This window comes from Hippopotamus amphibius, chromosome 16 (assembly GCF_030028045.1).
Source record: "Hippopotamus amphibius kiboko isolate mHipAmp2 chromosome 16, mHipAmp2.hap2, whole genome shotgun sequence".
Classification (NCBI taxonomy): Eukaryota; Metazoa; Chordata; class Mammalia; order Artiodactyla; family Hippopotamidae; genus Hippopotamus; species Hippopotamus amphibius.
The window spans coordinates 1,968,378-1,990,152 of NC_080201.1; the positions used below are offsets into that span (position 1 = coordinate 1,968,378).

At 48.8% G+C, this 21,775-nt stretch overlaps 1 protein-coding gene across 12 annotated transcripts in view; it reads right to left on the reverse strand.

Annotated features, from left to right (window-relative positions):
- Window positions 1-21,775, reverse strand: part of LOC130839296 (junctophilin-3) — a 169,565-nt gene that overhangs the window by 139,436 nt on the left and 8,354 nt on the right. For 11 of the 12 annotated variants that reach the window (XR_009049792.1, XM_057713434.1, XM_057713431.1 and 8 more), the window contains 2 exons: window positions 21,514-21,735; window positions 18,171-18,264 (listed from right to left, as the gene is read on the reverse strand). The gene's annotated coding sequence lies outside the window, so the exon portion shown is untranslated. Of the gene's footprint in view, window positions 1-7,972; window positions 9,441-18,170; window positions 18,265-21,513; window positions 21,736-21,775 lie in introns of those variants that run through there. The other variant, XR_009049791.1, reaches the window with a different exon arrangement.

Below are 21,775 nucleotides of genomic sequence, written 5' to 3' on the forward strand. Positions count from 1 at the left end.
GAGGCTTCCCTTTCCTCCCTCCAGGACGCAAGGTCAGGTGACTCTGCAGCTCGTAGGGCTACTTAGCCTAGAAGCTTCTGTTTTCCAGGCCCCACTGCTCCTCAGCAGGAAAGACCCGGTGCGGGGATGGCAGGCTGCCCGGGGCTAAGGAGATAGGGTCCCCATGCTCGTGCATCACCCTTGCCCCCGCCCAGTGCTCAGTTCTGTGGCTTCACAGTTGTGTGACGCATGTAAGGCCCTTGCATCTCTCAGCCTCATTCTGTTTACCTTAAAAATTGAGGGGCCCCGAAGATCTGGGGTCCTCCACAGGGGCAGTGCTGCCCCCTAGGGGGTGTTCTGGAAATCTGCGGGCATTCCATGACGGGGACAATCTGTCCCCCCCCCCACCCCGCAAATGAAGAATTCCCCCCACCCCTCCACTTCGCAATGTCCCACTAGACCTTATGTAAATGAAAAGCCCTCTTGTAATTTGTGGGTCTAGAACTCCGTCCTCTTTTTTTTTCTTTTAAGCTCCATCTTCTGTTTGTCCTTTGCAGAGCCAGCATAGACACTGGATATCCTAGGAAGGCAACTACCATGTGGTCAAAGGCAGATGGTCACTTCTGTTCAGAGCTTGACTAAGAGTTGTTCACCATTTTGGAAAATCCTATCACCAGTGGTCATGCCTTCCTGGTGTCCGAGCCGCCCTGTGACACACCTACGTCACCATGATTTTCCCTCTCTGGGTGCAAGCGTCTGCCACTTCACTGTGTCATCCGTGATGCTCAGACCCGAACATCTACCTTTTGAAATCCACACTTTTACTTTAAATGACTTTCCCTTCATGTTACAGTTAGGGCATCACATTGTTGTTGTTGTTGTTGTTGTTTTTTGCAATTTGTGTGTAGGTAGCTTACGATTTCTACAAATTTCATTTCAGAATAAGAAAAGGAGCATTACAAAATATTTGTTATATTCTTTAAAAGGTGTGAATTAGGGCTGATATAGGTCTGGGACCACTGAGCTACGTCATTTCTTCAGATCCCTTCCAGATTTCAAATAATTAAATGTGACTTCAGAAAACGTTTTCCATAATCCTAATAAAACCAAGTGCATGGTGCATTTTGAACAATCCCAAAAGCATCATTGCACCACCATGGCCCAAGTGCAGCCAGAGGCTGATTTCAGTGAGCTGGCCCTTTGGACTCTTAAGAGGCTGCCTTCTGACCCCGGTAGAAAAATCACCTGGTTTGGAACACTCAGAACACTTGCCTTGCTTATTTCCTTTTCACCTCAAAAAAAAAAAAAAAAGTGAAAAGCCGCTACCCCAAACTAAAAATCTTTCTCATGCCATCTCTTTGTGTTTTGACAAGTTCAGTGCTTACCTAGAATGTTTTACTGAACAGGGAAAAATAACTGGAGCTCTCAGGAAATCTCTGCTAACAAATTTTGATGTGCTTGAGTGAGTTCACGCCATGTGACATTCCTTCCTGTTAATTATCTCTCCCCGGGCTCATCTTCCCTCATCTTCTCTAATTTATTATATTTGAACGGCAGCTAGCAGACGGTTGGGGCGCCGCCTTCCCCATCTGAGTGGAACAGAATGTTCAAAACGGTCGGAATCAGGGATGCCACGCTGAACTGACAGATGTGCCAGAGAGTGAAAAACGGTTATAAAAAAAAAAAGAGAGAGACAGAGAGCAGAATCAAGCAAAGCCAGACAGGGAACAGGCTGCAGTGAGGGCTGTTCTGCGTTGAACAGTGCCCCACAAAGAGTCACATCCTCCGCAAACCTCAGAACACGCCCTTACCTGCAAAGAACAGAGTCTTTGCAGGTATACAGGTAGGTTATGAGGAGGTCATCTAGGATGAGGGTGGGCCCTCATCTTGTAAAGAGAGGACAGGATCCAGAGAGACACAGAGGGGGAGGCTAGGTAGCAATGGGGGCAGAGGGTGGGGAAGAGGCAGGAAGGACCCTCCCCTCGAGTCTTGGAGGGAGCACAGCCCTGCCCACACCTGGACTGCAGACTTCCTGCTTCCAGGATGGTGAGAGAATACATTTCCACTGCTTTAAGCCCTCCAGTTTGTGGTAGTTTGTTATCGCAGCCCCAGGGCTTATGAAGGAAAACTGAGAAGGTGTCAAGGACTGAATGTTTGTGTCCTGCCCAACATTCATATGTTGAATCTCCACGCCTGATGTGATGGTATTAGGAGGTGGAGCCTTCGAGAGGTGATTAGGATGAGAGGAAGCCTTCAGGGTGGAGCCCCCACGCATGGAATCAAGGCCGCCCCGGCTCTCTGCTCTCTGCCACGGCAGGATACAAGCAGAAGTTGGCCATCCACATCCTGGAAGAGGGCTCTCACCAGAAGCCGACCATGCTGCCCCCTGATCTTGGACTCCAGCCTCCAGAACTGTGAGTACATTTTTGCTGTTTATAAGCCTGTCGCCCCGCCCCATGGTTCATGGTATTTCATTATAGCATCCAGAGCTGAGACAGCAAGTGAGCTGGTCCCCACCCCTTGCCACATAACCCCCATCTCCACCATCCAGCCAACAGTTGCTAAATTGATTTTAAAATCAGTGTTGCATGGGATGGAGGAAGGACCAGCCTGTCTCTTGCCTTGACTACAGCTGGGTGGTTTATACTCTCTGAGCCCTGGGTATTATTTTAGCCCCAGCTGAACGAGCCACTTCCTTCTACCCCCCGAAGGTTCTGGCATTTATTGAGTTCATACTATGATTCTGGAACTATTCAAGTGGAAAACATCAATATATACATTCTATAGATAATTCTTTTAATCAATAGAATATGTATATTCCATATTTTACCCTCAAAACAATATTTCATTGAATATTAGACACTATTAGTTGTAAGATAGACCAATATGTTATATGCTATTAAGAATGAAAAAAAAACTGGGAATTCCCTGGTGGTCCAGTGGTTAGGGCTCTGTGCTTCCACTGCAGGGGGCATGGGTTCCATCCCTGGATGGGGAACTAAGATCCTGCAAGCCTGCAGTGCAGCCAAAAAAAGAAAAAAACTGTTGTTACTTGTAAACACATCCTAACATGTGAATCTTAGAATCAATGAAATATAGTATTATCATCACCCCTGTTTTATGGGTAAGAAAATTGAGGCTAAGATCACACAGCTATTAAAAGGTAGAACCCAGATAAAACCCTCTGAAGCTTGCTCGGGGGCCTGAGCTCTTAATCACTGTACACACTGCCTCTCGTCATGAGGATGAAAGAAAACACTTCACTGCTTTGAGTTTCTTAGGCCAAGACTGCTGGGTATCACCCAATACCCACTCTCCCCTTCTTTCTTTTCTTTTCTTTTTCTAACATTTTATTTATTTATTTATTGTAAATTTATTTATTTTTTTTGGCTGCATCAGTTCTTAGTTGCGGCATGCAGGATCTTCGTAGTGGCATGTGGGACCTTTCATTGTGGCACACGGGCTCTCTAGTTAGGTGCACGAGCTCAGTAGTTGTGGCATGTGGGTTTAGTTGCCCTGCGGCAGGTAGGATCTTAGTTCCCCGACCTGGAATCAAATTGGTGTCCCCTGCATTGCAAGGGGGATTCTTTAACACTGGACCACCAGGGAAGTCCCACCCCTTCTTTCTTTAGCAATACAACCCTTGAGTTTCAGTGGGCACATGGTGGCTCGCTAGAAACTACACTTCCCAGGATCCCTTGCAGCCAGACATGGCCAAGTGACTAAGTTCTGGCCAATGGGATGTAAGCAGAAGACAGGGCTAACACTTCTGGGCCAGTCCTTACAAGGAGGAAGGGGCACCCTTAATTTCCTTTTCCCTCTTGGCCCTGGCTGGAATGTAGACGTGCTGGCAGGAGCTGGAGCAGCCATCTTAGATCTGAAGATGGAAGCCACATATTGGGGTTGGCAGAACAACAAGATCTTATATTTACAAGAGCAGCTAGAATTGCCACATGGACCTGAATTGCTTAATCTCGGGCAATTGAGAGAGAAAGAAACTCCCATTTTATTTAAACCACTGTTATTTTGGCCTTTGTTACAGCAGCCAAGATGTAATCCTAATGAAAACACACTGTTACGTGCCAGGCACTGCCCTGGAGGCTCAGTGCCTCCCTCCAAGAGTGCAGGCTCATTAAGTGGGAATGTATATAAAAGACCCAGCACAATGCTGGGGACAGAATAGGAGTTCCTCACACAGACAAGGGTAACTCAGGCAGGAGTTGCCTGCATATCTTGATATTCTCCTGTTTTCTCCAAATCCTACCCATGCATGGTAGTATGAATGTTATTTTTCCGGGTTCCTTTTCCCAACTCCCTATCACCTATGCCTTAAAAAATCAAACATGTTCTTGATTGGTGGAGCAATTCCCAAGTCAGCTGTGGACCTGCCTTTACAGGCCAGAATGGTTCCCCTTCGTCTAACAGCTCCTTCCCCCTTTTCCTGGCTGGGGTCCTGACTAGGTTGACCATCTCTGTCCTCACTCTTTACCAGGCCAGAGCATGACTGATGGTCCAGCCTAACCAGCCAGAGTTTTCCATCCCTCTGGCCACAATGATCAGTGTAGAGATGAGACTCACCCACGCTGAATCGATCTGCACCTTCACTAAGAACTGATAACGTGGACGTGGGGAGAATGAAGATCTAGTTTCTTAACTGACATTTTGAGCTGCGGGGATCACGGAATATACTGCAGTTGCTATGGCTGAATAACAAATTACCCCCAAACCAAGGGACAGAAAACAGACATGTACTATGCTTACAGAGTCTGTGGGCCAAGACAAGGCATGGTGTGGATAACCTTTCTGCTCTACACTGTCTGGGGCCTCAGCTGGAAGACTCCAAAGCTGGCGTTTGATGCTGGCTGTCGGGTGGGGGCCTACGTTCCTCTCCATGTGGGCCGTCTCCCTGCACAGGCCAGCTTGGGCTTCTTTATAGCATGCCTACTGGCTTCCAAGTGTCCGGAAAGAGGACGGGCCAGGCAGCAGCTGTATGCCATTTAAGACCTAGCCTTGGAAGTTACCTAACATCATTTCTACCATTTTCTATTGGTTGAGGTGGTTACAAAGGGCATTCCAGGTCAAGAGGAGGCAACATAAACCCTCCCTTCTGATGGAAGTGTGTCGACATTACATTTTAAAGGAGCATGCGGGATGGGACATATGTAGACGTGGCCAAGTTTGGAGTATACCGCCTGACACAGAAACGTAGAGCTACCATCGCCCTTTGTCAAACAGATGAGGGTATCTACAAAATAAGGTCAGCACACAGAGGAAAGCAGAACAAAGAGAAGAAGAAACACCATTTGAGCCCCTGGATACAGCTGTACCTGAAGTTAGACACACCTATAGATTCTCTTTTCCACTTAGTGATCCAATAAATACTATTTTTACTTTAGAAATTTGGGTTGAATATCTGTCGTCTGCAGGGAAGAGAGTCCCGAGTAACATACAAGCTCACTAAGATGCTTGGGTAGGCCAGGACTCAAGCAGTTAGCAGCACGAAGCGCTAGCCGGTGCTCTCAAATGACACATTTTTCTCTGCTCTTGGCTAACCAGAATCCTGGGGCCAGCATTCCCAGTATGATATGCCACTTTTGAAGGCAAGAATTGATGACGGGCAGCTTTCTGTGTGGCTTGGTTTTAAGCAGCCGGTATGTTCCCTTCTGCCACGAGGACTGCACAAGGTAGTATCTGGGAAGTGCTACAGAGATGACCCAGATTAAGGCGGCACAAAGGAGAGCGACCCTGTGGCCTGGAACATTCCTCCAGGCTGGGTCCCTGAGGGAGCTGCTCAGCCTCAGAATGACAATAACAGCCATCACCACTAGCATCCATTGTGTGCCACACATTGGTGTTTGCACCGCTTGCCCCTCATCTTTACAGCAACCTTCCAGGGGAGGTCTTATCTTCACATTACAAAGAAGGAAACTGAGGTGGAGAGAAGCTTTGCAACTTGCCCAAGATCCACACCAGGAAGTTGTGAAGGTGGCGTGGTTTTCTGACTGCAGAGCCTGAATTCTTTCAAGCCGAGCTAGAGGGTTGGGAGGAACGTGGGGCGGGGTGGGGGGGGGGGCACACAGGTGAGATGTCTGCTGTGGTCGGAGCACAGAGGGCAGGACTCCTCACGGCAGTGGACGCCGACAGGGTGGGCTTGCTGATGGTCAGAGAGGCAAGGCCTGGCGTCTTGCCGAGGCCGTGCTCCTGTGGCCTCTGCAAAGCGAGGCCTGGCCACTCTGAGCAGGATTTCGGCCGCTGGTTAGTGGCTGCGCAGTGGCTCCTGTTTGCCAGGCTCCCCGTCTGGGGCTTGGCTGGGTAGGCAGAAATGAGCCACACCCTGTCCTGCCTGAGCCCCACTCCCGCTGCCTGGGGCACAGCCTGCACACCAATCCCGAATAAGCAACGCCCAGGGGTCAGGATCCAGGAGGGGAGGCAGCCTGGGAATAAATGCTCCCTTTGCAGGAAGGGCCTTGCCGGCTCTGGGTTTCTCTGGGGACCTGGGCTGGTCCTACTGCACATTTCAGAGGTCTGCATTCAGGGCTGGCTGTGCCTCCAACAAGCCACATGACCCTGGGCAAGGCCCCTCCCCTCTGACTCTCTGCTGCTTGTAAAGTGGAGCAAATGGGTCCTAGCAGCTCCCACCACCTGCCCCCAGGCTGCCTGCTACTCCCGCCTCCCACATCCCTGGTGCTGGGCCTCCTGTCCATCCTGCAATCTGCTGTCCACCTATCCTTTCTATTCTGTAAACTAGCCCATCTCCTTCCAGTGACTCCCCACCCCCAACCCCTTCTGTTGCTTGCAACCCCAAAACCCTGGCTGAAAGTGACCAGGCTGGGCCTCACAGCCCACCTCACCCAACCACCAACATTCCAACGGGGACAGGAGTCCTCCCCTCAAAGAGCCTGCGGTGCAAAGTGCTTTATCAGCTTCCCGTGGTGGCCTAGGGCCCACCCGGCCTCCAGAGCCATCAGCAGGATCCGTGTGGGGGGAGGGACCCAACAGGGGAAGCATGGCCAAGAAGCACCCTTAGAGTCTGAGCAGAGCTTTCCAGAAGTGGGGTGTGGCCTCCTGTGTCAGAGCTGGGGGAAGGCAAGGTAGGATGTGATTAATGTCGGCAGTGGGTGTGACAGCCCGCCAGCCCCAGCCCCACTGTTACCGCAGCACGCAGGCAGCGCCCCCTTGCCCACCCCTGCAACGTGTCAATCCCCTCTCCTCCCTTCCCGTGTACAGATCCACAGAGCCAGGCGCTTAAGAATAGCATCCTACCCAAGACAGGCATGAGCCGGAACTCCAGAAAAGGAGAAAGCATCTCTGCTCTTGCCTCGGAGCATGTGGGCTCCCCAGTCTGTGCCTGGCGCTGGCGGGGGCCGCTCTCGGCGCCTTCTGTTCCACGGGAAGGGAAAGCCCGGGAGGTAAGCTCCCAGCCTGAAACGCGTGCCTCAGTTCACCAGGGCAGGTACGCGCTGGGCGTCACGTCTGCACATCTGGGGCCCCGATGCACACTGCCGGGGGGGACTGACCTGAAGAATGTGCCCCCTTCCTCACCAGCAGGAAGCCCTGGCATGTGATTGCAGGGAGGAAGGAAGGAGAAGGGGGCCAGTACTTATCTCCCATCTTCCTCCCTACAAGGTCACCACAGGCTGGCTGTGACCTTGACCCTTCCACCCACCTCCGTCCTGCTGGGTCAGTAACCCACCAGGCTGTGCTTCCTACCATACGCTTTCTTTGGCAGTAGTGTTCATGATAGTAGGGGGAAAAAAAAAGGAAGGAGCTGAAATGTCCAAAATTAGAAGTCAGTTATGTTAATTATGGCAAAGGCACCTAAGAATACTATGTGGTTTTTAAGAAGCGTTTTTCTGTAAGCCCCACTGTTTTGAGTCTGAGACACCATCATTTCTTACATGTCACACCCATTTCATAACCCCCTTTTCAGGGGAAAAAGAGAAAGGAAGAAATAGCTGGCATGTTTCTTTTGACATTGATTCTGTAACACATCTTTATTTCAGAAACATCAAAGAGTGGGAAAATATGCAATATGCTAAAATGTAACGACTTGGAGAAAACGTTCTCGATATATTTTTAAGTTTAAAAAAAGTGGGTTAAGAAACACCATGCCTGGAATTAAGAAAAGTTAGCATGTATACACGTATGCAAGCTGTACGCACTTAACAGTGAGCTGAGCCTATGAAGCACATGTGCATAGAAAACAGACTGGAAATCAACTGTATTTCAATTAAAAAAAAAAAAGAAAATAGACTGAACGGCAACCTAACCACAGGCCCACAGTGAGTGCCTCCAGAGCATTGGGTAGTGAGTGCTTTTAATTTTCTTCTTTGACATTTTTCGTGTTTTGCCACTTTCTGATTTTATAATCAGACAACTGAAACAACACTAGCTGCCCCTTCCACGTGTCTGCACTTACCTATGCGGAACACACTATTACAATGACCCCATCCACGTCTCAGAACCACCCATCATGGTGAGAATACTTGTTATTGCCATTCTGCAGATTAGAAAACTGAGGTTCAGACGGATTGAGTAATTTTCCCAAGGCCACACAGCTCTTCAGTGGTGGAGTCGGAATTCAAACCCTGGGCAATGTGATTCCAGAACAGAGGCCCTTAACCATTACGTGATCAACACGAACCTCACCGAGAGCCCCGCCTCTTCACACAAGAGGGCACCTATGGACAGGAAGGCATGCCTAGACGTCGACCACGGAGAGGGCCCCTCACACTGCCTAGCGGCTGAAAGCTGGAGCTGAAGACCAGAGTCTTTGGTCTGAGCCATCAGGGTGTTCTGTGACGTGAAATGACCAGACTGGGCTGGGAAAGCTGAAGCCTCCATCCCGGCTGACAGCCTCCCTTGGAGGCACTGTTGGCCAAGGCAGCACAAAGGAAATGGATATTCCCATAGTGCCACGCTAGGATGCTTTGGCAAGCCCCCCTGCACCCCTCCTGTGGTTTTTCCTTGTTCTGCTGAAAGGAGCTCTTCAGCTTCCTCAAGAGATAAACATTCCTAACACCGTTTTTTTCTCAGCTGGGCGTCCAAAGGAGCAGCTGGGAGACCTCCAAGTGGGGAGGAGCGTGTTTGTTTTCTGGAACTCAGCTGAGAATCTTTTCTCCAGGAGACCTCAAGAACTCATTCCAAACAAACAAAAAAGCTGCTGGGGAATCTGGTAGCTGGGAACCCAGGGAGGCCTGCGCAGCCCTGGGGGCAGGATGGGGTCAGCAAAGGCTGGTGCTGCTGGTCCTGGGCATCACTGACTGTGTGTCCATGGCAACAACCCTGCGGGAAGCAGCACTGTCCCATCATCCAGAAGAGGAAAGCAGAGGCTCGCAGAGGTGATGTGATGGTCCCATGGCCAGAACCCAGCCTGAGCTCAGAAGGATGGTTTCCCAGCTCTTGTCAACCTCCCTCGGGTCTCAGGCTTCTCTGGGAATATGGTGAAAGTTATGGACTCTCTGTTTTAAAGAAAAAAAAGGGGGGGGGGTGCAGGCATTTACACACAAATGTCGTGTATAATTTCAGGGAGGTTGTTCTCCTTGAAAGCTTTCAATCAGAATCCCAACCAACCATCCAAACACATATACCTCCACACGCCATGTCCAAGCCAGGCACGCGCTCTGGGTGGAAGTGGGGAGGGACACCAGTCTCCACTTCCTGCCCCAGCTTTGAAGGGGGGAAGGGTCCTGTGCACTTAGGACGGCAACCCATGTACGGCAGGGGAGCCAGAGCTGTTCCCACATTTCTGGGTATTAGATGCTCTCGTCTTCCGGCCACCTAACCCTCACTCTGCTGAGGAGTAGGGACAACACAGAGGGCGGAGGGGCTCCTTAGTCCAGTTCTAATAAATCAGTAAACAAACAGACAAAACCCTCTACCAAACACCTTCTCTATACAACAGGCTCTCCCCACCAATCAAAAAACATCTAGGCCTTCATTTGCCTGCAGTCACCCCCCGTACTGAGTTCTCGATTATACTGTATAGAAGCTAAAATGTTTCCAACAATCCGTGTTTGATTCGGGGTTTTGGTTTGCATGCTTGTTTTGACAGCTACAGACATGAATTCTTTAGGGCAAAAGCTTCCCAGCTCAACCTGTGTGCACTTTAAATTTTATAAATTACACACGCGCACCTCTGTTCTCATGTTTTATGCAAAATCACACAACCCATATCAACAAGGAAATTGGGGGGTGGGGGGGAGGGGGCAGTGGCACACCGCATGGCTTGTGGGATTGACCAGGGCTTGAACCCAGGTGAGTCTAAACCACTGGACCTCTAGGGAATTCCCTCAACAGGGAAATTTTTAAGGGCTGAGTAAAAGATGAAATGATGTTTTTTTAATGTCCAGCTAATTGTCAGCTTCTATCATCACTGATTCAAGGCAGAAAGATGCCTTCGGGTGCGGATTTTTGCTAATGATCATGTTTGTTTTGGCTGCCTCGGGTCTCAGTTGCAGCACGTGGGATCTTTCGTTGAGGTGCGCAGGCTTCTCTCCAGTTGTGGCGTTTGTGGGCTTCGTTGCCCAGCAGCATTCAGGATCTTAGTTGCCGGACCAGAGCTCAAACCTGCATCCCCTGCATTGGAAGGATAATTCTTAACCACTGGGCCATCAGGGAAGTCCCGATCGTGGGGTTTTGAACATGTATTTCAAATAGACTTCTTGGTCATTTGGAATCTGGGACTGTCTTTGAGGTCTGATCAGATGACCTTTGTTTTCTCCGTGCGACGGGTCTAATGAAGAGCTTGGGCAGGAAGAGGACAGTTGCCTCTGCCTCTTTCTTGCTCTTATTTGCATTCGTGTTTTGTAGTATTTGCTTCAATCCTCAGTTTCTTTGTAGAAATCTTTCTTAGGCACGTGTTTAATTTAGTTAGGACTGGATGAGGTGGGTATAGAACCTCAAATCCACTTTGCCAAGCCAGCACGTCACAACTCTGTGTTGCAATAGGCTATGAGCTAGCAAACAAGCCAATGGGACTTCCTGGGGGAATTCTCACTCTTCCCAAAGGATGTGTATTGGGAGACGGGTAAGGAGTGACCACATGCAGCATCACTGCTCCAGGGGCTGAGCCTGTGCTGCCCTCCTGCCACTGCAGGTTCCCTCTCTGCCCCTCCATCCTTCAACACCTGTTCCACCAGTGCCCTGTACTGAATTCTCCTGCCAAAATAGCGGGGGTGGTCTGTTTTCCTATCTGGACTCTTGTGGCTACAGAGGGCCAGTGTCAATCCAGAGCCAGGATTTGTAAAGACAGATCTCCTAGTGTTCAAACATAACCCAGGACCTCTTCCTGGTCCTCAGCAGGTGCTGTCACCCCAGTAGTGTGCTCACTGCCTGGAACATTGAGCGCATCGCACTTTTAACGCACGTGTGGTCCCCTCCACCACAGGCTTGCTGTACACGTACTGTAGCAGGTGAATAAAGGCCCCCACATCCTAATCCTGTGAATACGTGACCTTACATGGCAAACGGACTTCACAGATGGGACTGAGTTAACGATCTTGAGACGGAGATTATCCTGGATTATCCGGGGGCCTGATACCGTCACAGGGTCCTTGTAAGACGGAGGGAGTCAGGAGGGTCCGAGTCAGAAGAAGGGGCCGGGAGGATGGAAGCAGAGGTTGACATAATGCACTCTGAAGATGGAAAAAGGGGCCACGAGCCAAGAGATGCAGGTACCTGCAGAAGCTGGAAAAGGCAGGAAAGATTCTCTCCTGGAGCCTCCAGAAGGAACCAGCCCTATGGACACTGAATTTTAAACTTGTAAGACTACTTTCGGACTTCTGACCTCCAGAACTGTAAGATAGTAAGCATGTGTGAAGCTACCAAGCAGCTACCAGGAGCTAACACACACAGCCAGAAGGAAACGTCAACCCCTGGATGTTTCTTTCCCAGGTCCCTGCACAAAGCAAGGAAGCGCACAAGACTGTGAGGCCTGCCCTCAGAGGAAAAGTTAAAGTCTCATTTCAGAGTATGCCGAGATGTCAGGTGACTACTGGATCAATTCACTTCATTCGAATCCACCTCGGCCACACTCCAAGTGCAGAAAAAATTGGCCCGTAGTGCGTAAAACTCAATGGTTTTGTGTAGGAGCCTTGACTTCATCCCAGTTTTAGAGGCCTGAGTCCAGTGATAATGACACTCGTGGCCGCTGCTCCTGGGTGCCAGTCATGTGCCAGGTTTCAGTATCCGTGGTCCCTGAGCCACACAGCAGCCTTGCAAGGTGCCACCCCATTACACAGATAAGAAAACTGGGGTGCAGAGGGAATAATAGGCATGCCCAAGGCCAAGGTAGGAGACAGAACCCAGGTTTCCAAAGCTCTGGGCTTTCCCAGCTGTCCTACCTCTGACGTCGCTAACTGTTCATGAACCCAGACGGTATGAAGAAGGTTTTGGCCCCATCACCTCAGGACGAGGGCAGGGCACAGCACATTTCCATGCTAGTGACATGCAGCGCCATGTGAGCGTCAAGTGAGCGACAAGGACGAGGTGGCTGTTGCTGAGGCAGGCACTGCTCTGCTATCTGTGGCAGTGGACCAGCGATGGGTTAGACAGCAAGTCCAGGGATACTCCAGCCTCGCTGCAGACAGCTGCTCAAATCTCCTCCCCCAGCAAACTTTCCAGGGATGCTAATGAGGCAGACCCAACAACGTCCTCCACAGTCCCAGCGTGGTGCTCACGCTGAGAATTAGCCGAGGGTGGACAAGGAGGAGGAGAGTGTGAGAGGCCGTGGAGCCCAACTCTGGAGAAGTGGAGGTGATTAGCCTGGCAGCCTTGACCGTCACACAATGTTGCAATGAGCTACGTGGTTATCTGGGGCCAGATTGTATCTGCCTAACTATAAAAATAATGACTACGGAGCACCTACGTGCTCAAAAGCTGGCTCTAATGGAGTCTGATGGTCACTGTGATTATGACCGTAAAAGAGTAATTACAGCCCTGTAGTGATACAAGCCCTTCCCGCTCCAACCTTGCCACCTTGTGCAAAGCAGCAGTGCGGTCTAGTGGAGAGAGATTTAGGGTCAGACAGATCTGCATTAGAAACTTGGCATACAGCATACCAGATGTGACCTCCTACATGTTATGTGACCTCTGAGAGCCTCGGTGTCCTCATTTGCAAACTAAACCCTGACATCAGGCTTCTACACTCTCTGCACATCCATGAGCTTCAGGAGAGGCTGGCTCCAGCCCTAGAAGGCATATCCTGATTGGTCAAGGGCCACCATGATGACTCTATTCCTCTTATCTGTGATTAGTTTAAGCAGAGGCATATGATATAACCTAAGTTAAGGGGCTTCAGTAAAAGATTTTTGTTTTGTTTGTTTTTATTTTTATTTTTATTTTTGCCCTTAAAATTGTTACACAAAGAAAGATAATCTTCTTCTTCTGGATGTTGGATGTGATGTCTGGAACAGTTGCAGCCATTTGTGAGCATGAGGAAAAACTAAGGTCAAGGCTGACTCTGAGGAGGGCAGAATCTACAGACAGAAGAAGCTTTGGTCCTCAACAGTGTCCTTGAGCCAACACAGGAACCAACTCTGGAGCCTTCACACCTCAGGACTTTTTGACAATGAATTTCCTTTTTATTTAAGCCCCTTTGAGTTTAAGCCCCTTGGATTTTCTGGTGCATGTAGTCAAAAGCATCCGTCCTATTGCAGGGCTGTGCTGAGGATTAAATATATAAAGTGCCCACTACAACACCTGGCAGCTGGCAGCTTTCATTGCCATGTGAGGTGATGATGTAAGAAGCAAGCGCAGCAAAGCTCCATGATTCTGAGGGCTTTCTTCATTCACATGTGGCATCATGCTCCCCAGCTAGAGACGTAAACGCCCTAAGAGAGACAGTGCCTTGGACTCTGTGCTATGGTCCAGTGTCTGCTTAATAAATCCTCCACTACTGACCCAGGGATAAACAATGGGGTTTGCCCACTGTATCAGGTAACCATGGCCCCAATAATGCTGAGTAAGAAGTACCTCAAACAGCAATCAATGTTGATCAAAGGGTACCAACGTTTAGTTACCAGATGAATAAGTTCTGGGGATCTAATGTATAGCGTGGTGACTAGAGGTAATACTCTATTGTGCCCCAAACTTGCTAAGACAGTTGAATTTAAGTATTCGTACCACAGATCAAAAAAGATAACTATAAGGGACTTCCCTGGTGGTCCAGTGGTAAAGAATCCACCTTCCAATGCAGGGGACACAGGTTTAATCCTGGTCAGGCAACTGAGATCTCACATGCTACAGGGCAACTAAGCCTGTGTGCCACAATTACTGACTTCGTGCACCTCAACTAGAGAGCCTGTGTGCCACAAACTACAGAGCCCATGCACTCTGGAGCCCGCACACACAACTAGAGAGAAGCCTGCATCCTGCAATGAAGAGCCCACAGGCCACATCGAAAGATCCCACATAAGATCCCATGTGCCACAACTAACTCAACGCAGCCAAAAAAGAAAAAAAAAAAAGTAACTATAAGATATTGAGGACTTCCTAGGTGGCACAGTGGGTAAGAATCCACCTGCCAATGCAGGGGACACAGGTTTGATTCCTGCCCCAGGAAGATACCACATGTTGTGGAGCAACTAAGCCCGTGCGCCACAACTATTGAGCTCATGTGCTGCAACTACTGAAGCCCACACGCCTAGAGCCCGTGCTCTGCAACGAGAGGCCACCTCAATGAGAAGCCCGCACACCACAACAGAGTAGCCCCGCTCACCACAACTAGAGAAAGCCCATGTGCAGCAACGAAGACCCAACACAGCCAATAAAATAAATTAATAAATTAAAAAAAAAGATATTGATGAAAGAAATGAAAGACAATACAAACAAATGGATATACAGTACCCATGGATAGGAAGACTTAATGTTTTTAAAATGACCACACTCCCCAAAGCAATCTACAGACTTAATGCAATCTCTATTTAAATACCAATGGCATTTTTCACAGAACTAGAACAAATTATTCTGAAATTCATATGTAAACACAAAAGACCGCAAATAGGCAAAACAATCTTAAGAAGAACAAAGCTGAACGTATCACACGTTCTGATTTCAGACTATACTACAAAGCTACAGTAATCAAAACAGTATCGTACTGGCACAAAACCAGACACATAGATCAATGGAACAGAATAGCCCAGAAATAAATCCACGCACATATGCTCAATTAATCTATGACAAAGGAGGCAACAATATACAACAGGGGAAAGACAGCCTCTTCAATGATGGTGTTGGGAAAACTGGGCAGCTACATGCAAAATAATCAAACTGGACTACTTTCTCAAACCACATACAAAAATAAACTCGAAATGGATGAAAGATTTCAGAGTAAGACCTGAAACCATAAAACTCCTAGAAGAAAGCACAGGCAATACACTCTTCGACAGTGGTCTTAGCAGTGTTTTTTTTTTTTTTTTTTGGATCTGTCTCCTCAGGCAAGAGAAAAAATGCAAAAAATAAACAATTGGTACTATATCAAACTAAAAAGTTTTTGTACAGCAAAGGAAACAATCAACAAAATGAAAAGGCAGCCTATTGAAGGGGAGAGAGGTATTTGCAAATGAGATATCTGATAAGGCGTTAATATGCAAAATATACAAAGCACTCATACAACTCAACATTAAAAAAAAAAAAAGTAAATGAAAACAAAACCAAGTAATCCGAATGAAAAATGGGCAGAGGATCTGAATAGACATTTTTCCAAACAGATATACAGATGGCCAACAGTACATGAAAAGATGCTCAGCATCACTAGTCACCAGGGAAATGCAAATCAAAACCACAATGAGACATCACCTCGCACCTGTTGGAATGGCTGGAATCAAAAAGACAGCAAATAACAAGTATTGGTGAGGGTGGAGCAAAAGGAACCCTCGCACACTGTTGGTGGGAATGTAAATTGGTGCAGCCACTATGAAAACAACATGGAGGTTCCTTTAAAAATTAAGAACTACCAGATGATCCAGCAATTCCACTTCTTGGTATTTTTCTGAAGAATGCAAAATTTCTGAAGAACACAAAATTTTTATGAAGAACAAAAAATACAGATTCGGAAACATACACACACCCCTATGCTCATTGCAGCATTATTTATAATAGCGAAGATACTGAAGCAACCTGTTCATTGATGGATAAATGGATAAAGAAAATGTGGTATGCATAGTCAAGGACTATTACTCAGCTGTAATAAAGATTGAAATCTTGCCACTCCTCACAACATGGATGGACCTGGAGGGTATTATGCTAAGCAAAATAAATTAGGCAGAGAAAGACAATATCATGTGATTTCACTTATATGTGGAACCTAAAAAAACACAAAACAAATGAACAAACATAACAAAACAGACTCACAGATGGTTGCCAGAGGGGATGGGGTTGGGAGGAATGAGTGAAATAGGCGAGGAAGATGAAGAGGAGGTACAAACTTCCAGTTACAAAATAAATGAGTCACGGGGATGGAATGTACAGCATGGGGAATACAGCCAAGAATATTGTAGTAACTTTGTATGGTGACAGACGGAAACTAGACTTATTGTGGGGTCCATTTTGTTACATATAGAAATATCAAGACGCTATGATGTGCACCTGGAACCAACATAGTGTTGTAGGTCAATTAACTGTAATTAATAAAAAAAGAAGGTAACTATGTGAGGTAAGGGAAATGTTAATTAGCTTGACTGTGGTAATCACTTCACAATGTATGTGTATATCAAATCAGGCTGTACACCTTAAATATATTCAATTTTCTCAATTATACCTCTATAAAGGTGGGGAAAGCTGACACATGCTACAACATGTATAAACCTTGTAAACATCATGCTAAGTTAAAGCAGTCAGTGGCAAAAGACCACATATTGTACAACCGTATCTATATGAAATGTCCAGAATAGGCAAATCCACAGAGATGGAAAATAGATCAGGGGTTGCCAGGGCTGGGGTTGTCGTTGATGACTGAGGAGTGATAGTAACAGGTACAGGGTTTCTTTTGGGGTGGTTAAAATGTTCTAAAATTGTAGAGATGGTTGTGCATGGTTGTACTCTTTTAATTCACTAAAAACTATTGAATTGTACACTTCTGGTTTCTTCCCTTATTCCCTCTCTCCTGCATTTAGTGTAGGATGTGATGCCTGGTACTGTGGCAGCCATACGGACACCATTAGGGAAGGCCAAAAAGAATCACGGGTGCTGTCCCTGACATTACTGAGCATCATTGCTGGAGCGACACCACCAATTACCCAACTCTGGGTTTCCTGTCATGTGAGAAAAACAAACCCTAAATGTTTACTATCACTGTTCATTGCAACCAAAGATATTTCTCACTAAAACCCAGCAGCAATTAGACAGGGTTGTCTAGGATGCCTGCTAAGTGGGTCATCAGACTCAACGAGAAAGTCATGTACAGCATTTCAAGCCAAGTTTCATCAATCATTCAGGCAGCAAACATATACTGACTACCCTATGTGTACTAGTCACCGTCAGCAAGAGCTGCTCTTGGGAGCTGTTAGCAGGTTACGTGGATAAAGTCATGTCTGATGTCAGAACCATGGATGGATAGTGACTAGCACATATTATTGCAAAACATTACCACATAAGAAATAGAGAGAAATCTGGTCAAACATGTAGTTGATCAAAAATCTGAAAAGATTGTGAATCACATCAATTATTTTCTGCACCAGCAATCACTCCCCAGCGCAGGTGATAGGTGGGCTGGCTGGGTGATCCCCGGTAGCCCACTACCTCTTTTCTCCATCTACTAGTTAAGAAGTTAACCTGCCTGACTGCTAAATCCTCTTTCAGCTCAAGTTGTTCCCATCCTGGGATCGATGCTATGCTCTAAGGAAATATCAACAATATTTGGAAAACACTCTGCTTTGCAAGCGCTTGGGTAGAACCATAATTACACATGACAAATCATAATTGATAGACAAGATATCCCACTAATTGGAGAAATTAGCACAGTAACACGATCTTTATAGAAAAAAATGTTTCTGTTTGGGAGAAGCATCACAAAAACTTATTTGGGAATTCAGAATGACCATCTCAAACATTTAATAAATGCCTAGTATGTACAAGGCAGCCGTCTAGGGCTGGAAACCCAAAGTGGCAGAAAAGTATCAGACCCGGTCCCTGCTCTCAGGGAACTTAGAATTTAATTAAGCAACTGGCACATGTGTTTTGACGGTACTAACCTTCATCTGGGACACGCCAACACGGCCTCGCTGTATATTATACCCAGGGGTGGTTCTGGTGGTTCTGTCCAGAAGTTCTTGAGGAATACTATCCCTGCAGGAATGAAAATAAGCCTCATCACCAAGGATCACAGATGTAATACATGGACCAGTGGTTAAAGATGTTAGCCACAGGAACCCTGCTTCAAACAAAATCTTGAGCTGAAGCCAAACATGTTACTATATATGCATACATCACACACGTATCAAAGCTGCTGTGGTTAAAACGCAGGGCAAAGGTCTCTCCTCGGTCAGGAAACTCCCAAAGTGATTAGCATCACACAGTGGGGAGGATGTGGGGTCTGTCCTTGCTGGCTGTCTACGTGAACAAGGGGCCTCTCTGAGCCTCAGTCTCTTCTTTCGTCCAAAGAGAGCCAAGTGAGATGATGATGTGAAGCACCCAGCCTCCAGTAGGTCTTGACCAGTGTGAGCTCCCAGACACCAGGCTCACCTGAGCCCCAGGGACCCTCCTCACCCACAGGGCTGTCATCCTGACCTGGGCCAGATCTTCAGCCTGTCTCAGGGCACAGGGCAAGTAGGATCTGGGGTCAGGAAACGTTTGTTCTAGTGTGAACTCTGCCAGTATCTGCTCTCCGTCCCCCAGGTCTGATTGCCTCCTTTGCCAGGTGAGGATAACGATCTATTGATTTCAAAGCATGTCACAAGGTTAAATGAGGCATGAAAGTGCTTTGTCCCCTGGCATTTCTGCCCTTCCTGCTCTCGGTGCCAAAACCCTTAGCTCGACCGGGCCTGGCAGGAGGCACAGGGAGCTGCCGGCCTCAAGGTCTAGCCCTGTCACTTGCTGTCTGTCCTCTGGCAGGCAACTTCCTGCTTCATGCCCCGTGCACAGAACCCATGCCCTCAGTGGCAATGACCGTGATGATACAGGGGCATTCTTGTTCTCTGACGCAGGATTGGCTTGAGCTGAACTCAGGGTGGGTGTCTGTGATGTAAACACGCACACGACTGAGGTGAGGGGGACCCATACAGTGTCAAGTGCTTGTTCAAAGTCCCGGTGAGGACTTCCCTGGTGGTGCTGTGGTTAAGAATCTGCCTGCCAATGTAGGGGACAGGGGTTCGAGCCCTAGTCTGGGAAGATCCTACATGCCTCAGAGCAACTAAGCCCGTGCGCCACAACTACTGAGCCCATGTGCTGCAACTACTGAAGGCTGCATGCTTAAAGCCTGTGCTCTGCAACAAGAGAAGCCACCGCAATGAGAAGTCTGTGCACCGCAACGAAGAATAGCCCTCGCTCACCACAACTAGAGAAAGCCCGTGAGCAGCAATGAAGACCCAATGCAGCCAAGAAAACAAAAACAAACAAACAAAAAAAAACAAAGTCCGGATGAGATGGCCCTGACTATCCACAGCATTTCCAGTGCCGAGGCCTCTGTGGCGCCCTGTGTACATCAGAACTCGGGGAGGAAGGTGCCCCTGGAGATGCTACTTCCCGAGCATCCGCTAAGCACTCTCATTATCTCATCTAACTCTCCAGCCACCTTCAAAGTCAGTATCTTTATTTCCATTTCGAGAGGGTGAGGCGCTGGGAGGAGGGGGCGAGTTGCGAGCTGGAGGTCAGGGAGCCGGGGACAGAGTCTGCTCGGCCTGACTTTTGACACGCCCGCCCTTACCCTCCTGGTCCACCAGAGGTGGGCAGACCACGGTATTGAGGAAGGCCTTCAGCAGCAGGCAGCAGAAAGCCCGAGTAACCTGAACAAATGTGGTTTTATTTTTCTCGTGGGAGAAGCTGAGTTGAGCAGCTGGGTGATGCCAGGTATGGGGTACCAAGATGGCAGTGTGGTCCCCAATGCCATGGCCCCCCAACACCATGGCCACGCTGTGCTCAGGGAAGCTCTGAGGGGGAGGTAAAGAGGGTTCCTGACACACTTCTCCTATCAGAGAAGCAGGAGTGTTCTAGAAACTTCCCAGCAGGCTTACTTGGGTCACACAGAATGGGATCACACAGTTACTCCTGGATGCAAGGGAAGCTGGGCACATAAAAATGTCTTCCTGCCTCTGTAGTCCGAGACATCAGGCTCTCAGGCAGATCATGGGCAGTGCTGCACACGTACCGAGCGGCCACCCCCACCCCGGCCTTGGAGACTGGATCAGTGTCCTGGGCTGTCTGCAGCAAAGGACCACAAGTCGGGGACTTACAACAACAGCCACGGGCTCTCTCACAGCTGGGAGGCCTCACATCTGAAGTCCAGGGGTGGGCAGGGCTGTGCTCCCTCTGGAGGCTCTGGGGAGGGTCCTTCCTGCCTCTTCCAGCTCCTGGGGGTCCAGGCACCTTGGCTTGTGGCCGCCTCCCTCCAGTCTCTGCCTCCATCTTCCCATGAACTCTCCCCTTTGTGTTGCCTCTTCATATAAGGACATCGGTCCTATTGGATTAGGATCCACCCTAAGGACCTCATCTCAACCTGATTATATCTGCAAAGACCCTTTTTCCAAATAAGGCCATGCTCCCAGGTAACGGGGGTCAGGACTTCAACACATCTTCTGGGGGAACGCAATTCAGCCCGCAACAGAGACCATATCAGCCTTCAGTATTCTTCTTTGGAAGGGAAGGTAAAGGCCACACCCATGCCATCTTCCTCCAAGATCAGAACCCCCACCCCTGCTCCCACGGCCTGGGGGCCTTCCCCAGCCCCCTCTCCTGCCTCACATCCCTCTTCAGGAAACTCTCCAGCGTCCTCTGACTGCTCCTCCTCCTGCGTGAGGGTTTTCTCGGACATGTGAGAAACTACCTGCCCAGCTCAGCACCGACCCCTCCTCCCACCCACACCTGGCACTGCGTCCAGTGGTGCTCAGGGCTCTGGGTCATCTTCCCAGGCAGAGGCGCAGCTCCTCCCTGGCCCAGGTGACACTCCTGTGCAGGCAGGGCTGCAAGTCCCTTCTCTAGTCTCACCTTTGTGACAGGACCGGGAGACAGGCCCTGGCTCACGCAGCTTCACAGCGGTGGTATCAAGGAGGGGGCGGTGCAATCAGACTTCCACCCGAGGGTCACCGTCCCAACCGCTAACGTGAACCCAGCACCTGCTTGGCGCCAAGTGCTCCACACCTCACACCTACCACCTCGCCTCTACGAGGCAGGAGAGTAACAAGGCCAGGGTGCCCAGAGCTGCGACGTGCACAACACTTTGCTGCTTATTCTTTTTCCTTTTCTGGGGGGGTGGGAGTGGAGTGGGGGGATGCAATTTTCCGGAATGTTGCTTTAAAGGGAAAATTGATTGTGTTAAGGGACTTCATCAAGATTCCTTAGTTCTAGGTATAAAATACCCGGATAAAATGAGGTTAGACTCACCTGGTTCCCAGGTCTTCGGTAACTGGTTGACCACAAGAGGAGCACAGGTCTGCCTTCCATCTACCTCTGGAGCAGAGGACCCCCACACCAGCTCGTCGTGGTGTCTTTATGTCGTGTGCAGGGACCAGGAGCTCCGGTAGATCACGTGGATGAAAACAGGACGGAAGTGCGCCAGCAGAAGAGATGGAACTGCCCTACTCCGATCTCCGCATCCTCCCTGACCTGCATCAAGAGCAGAGGTGGGTTAGTGCCTCCTGCTGCA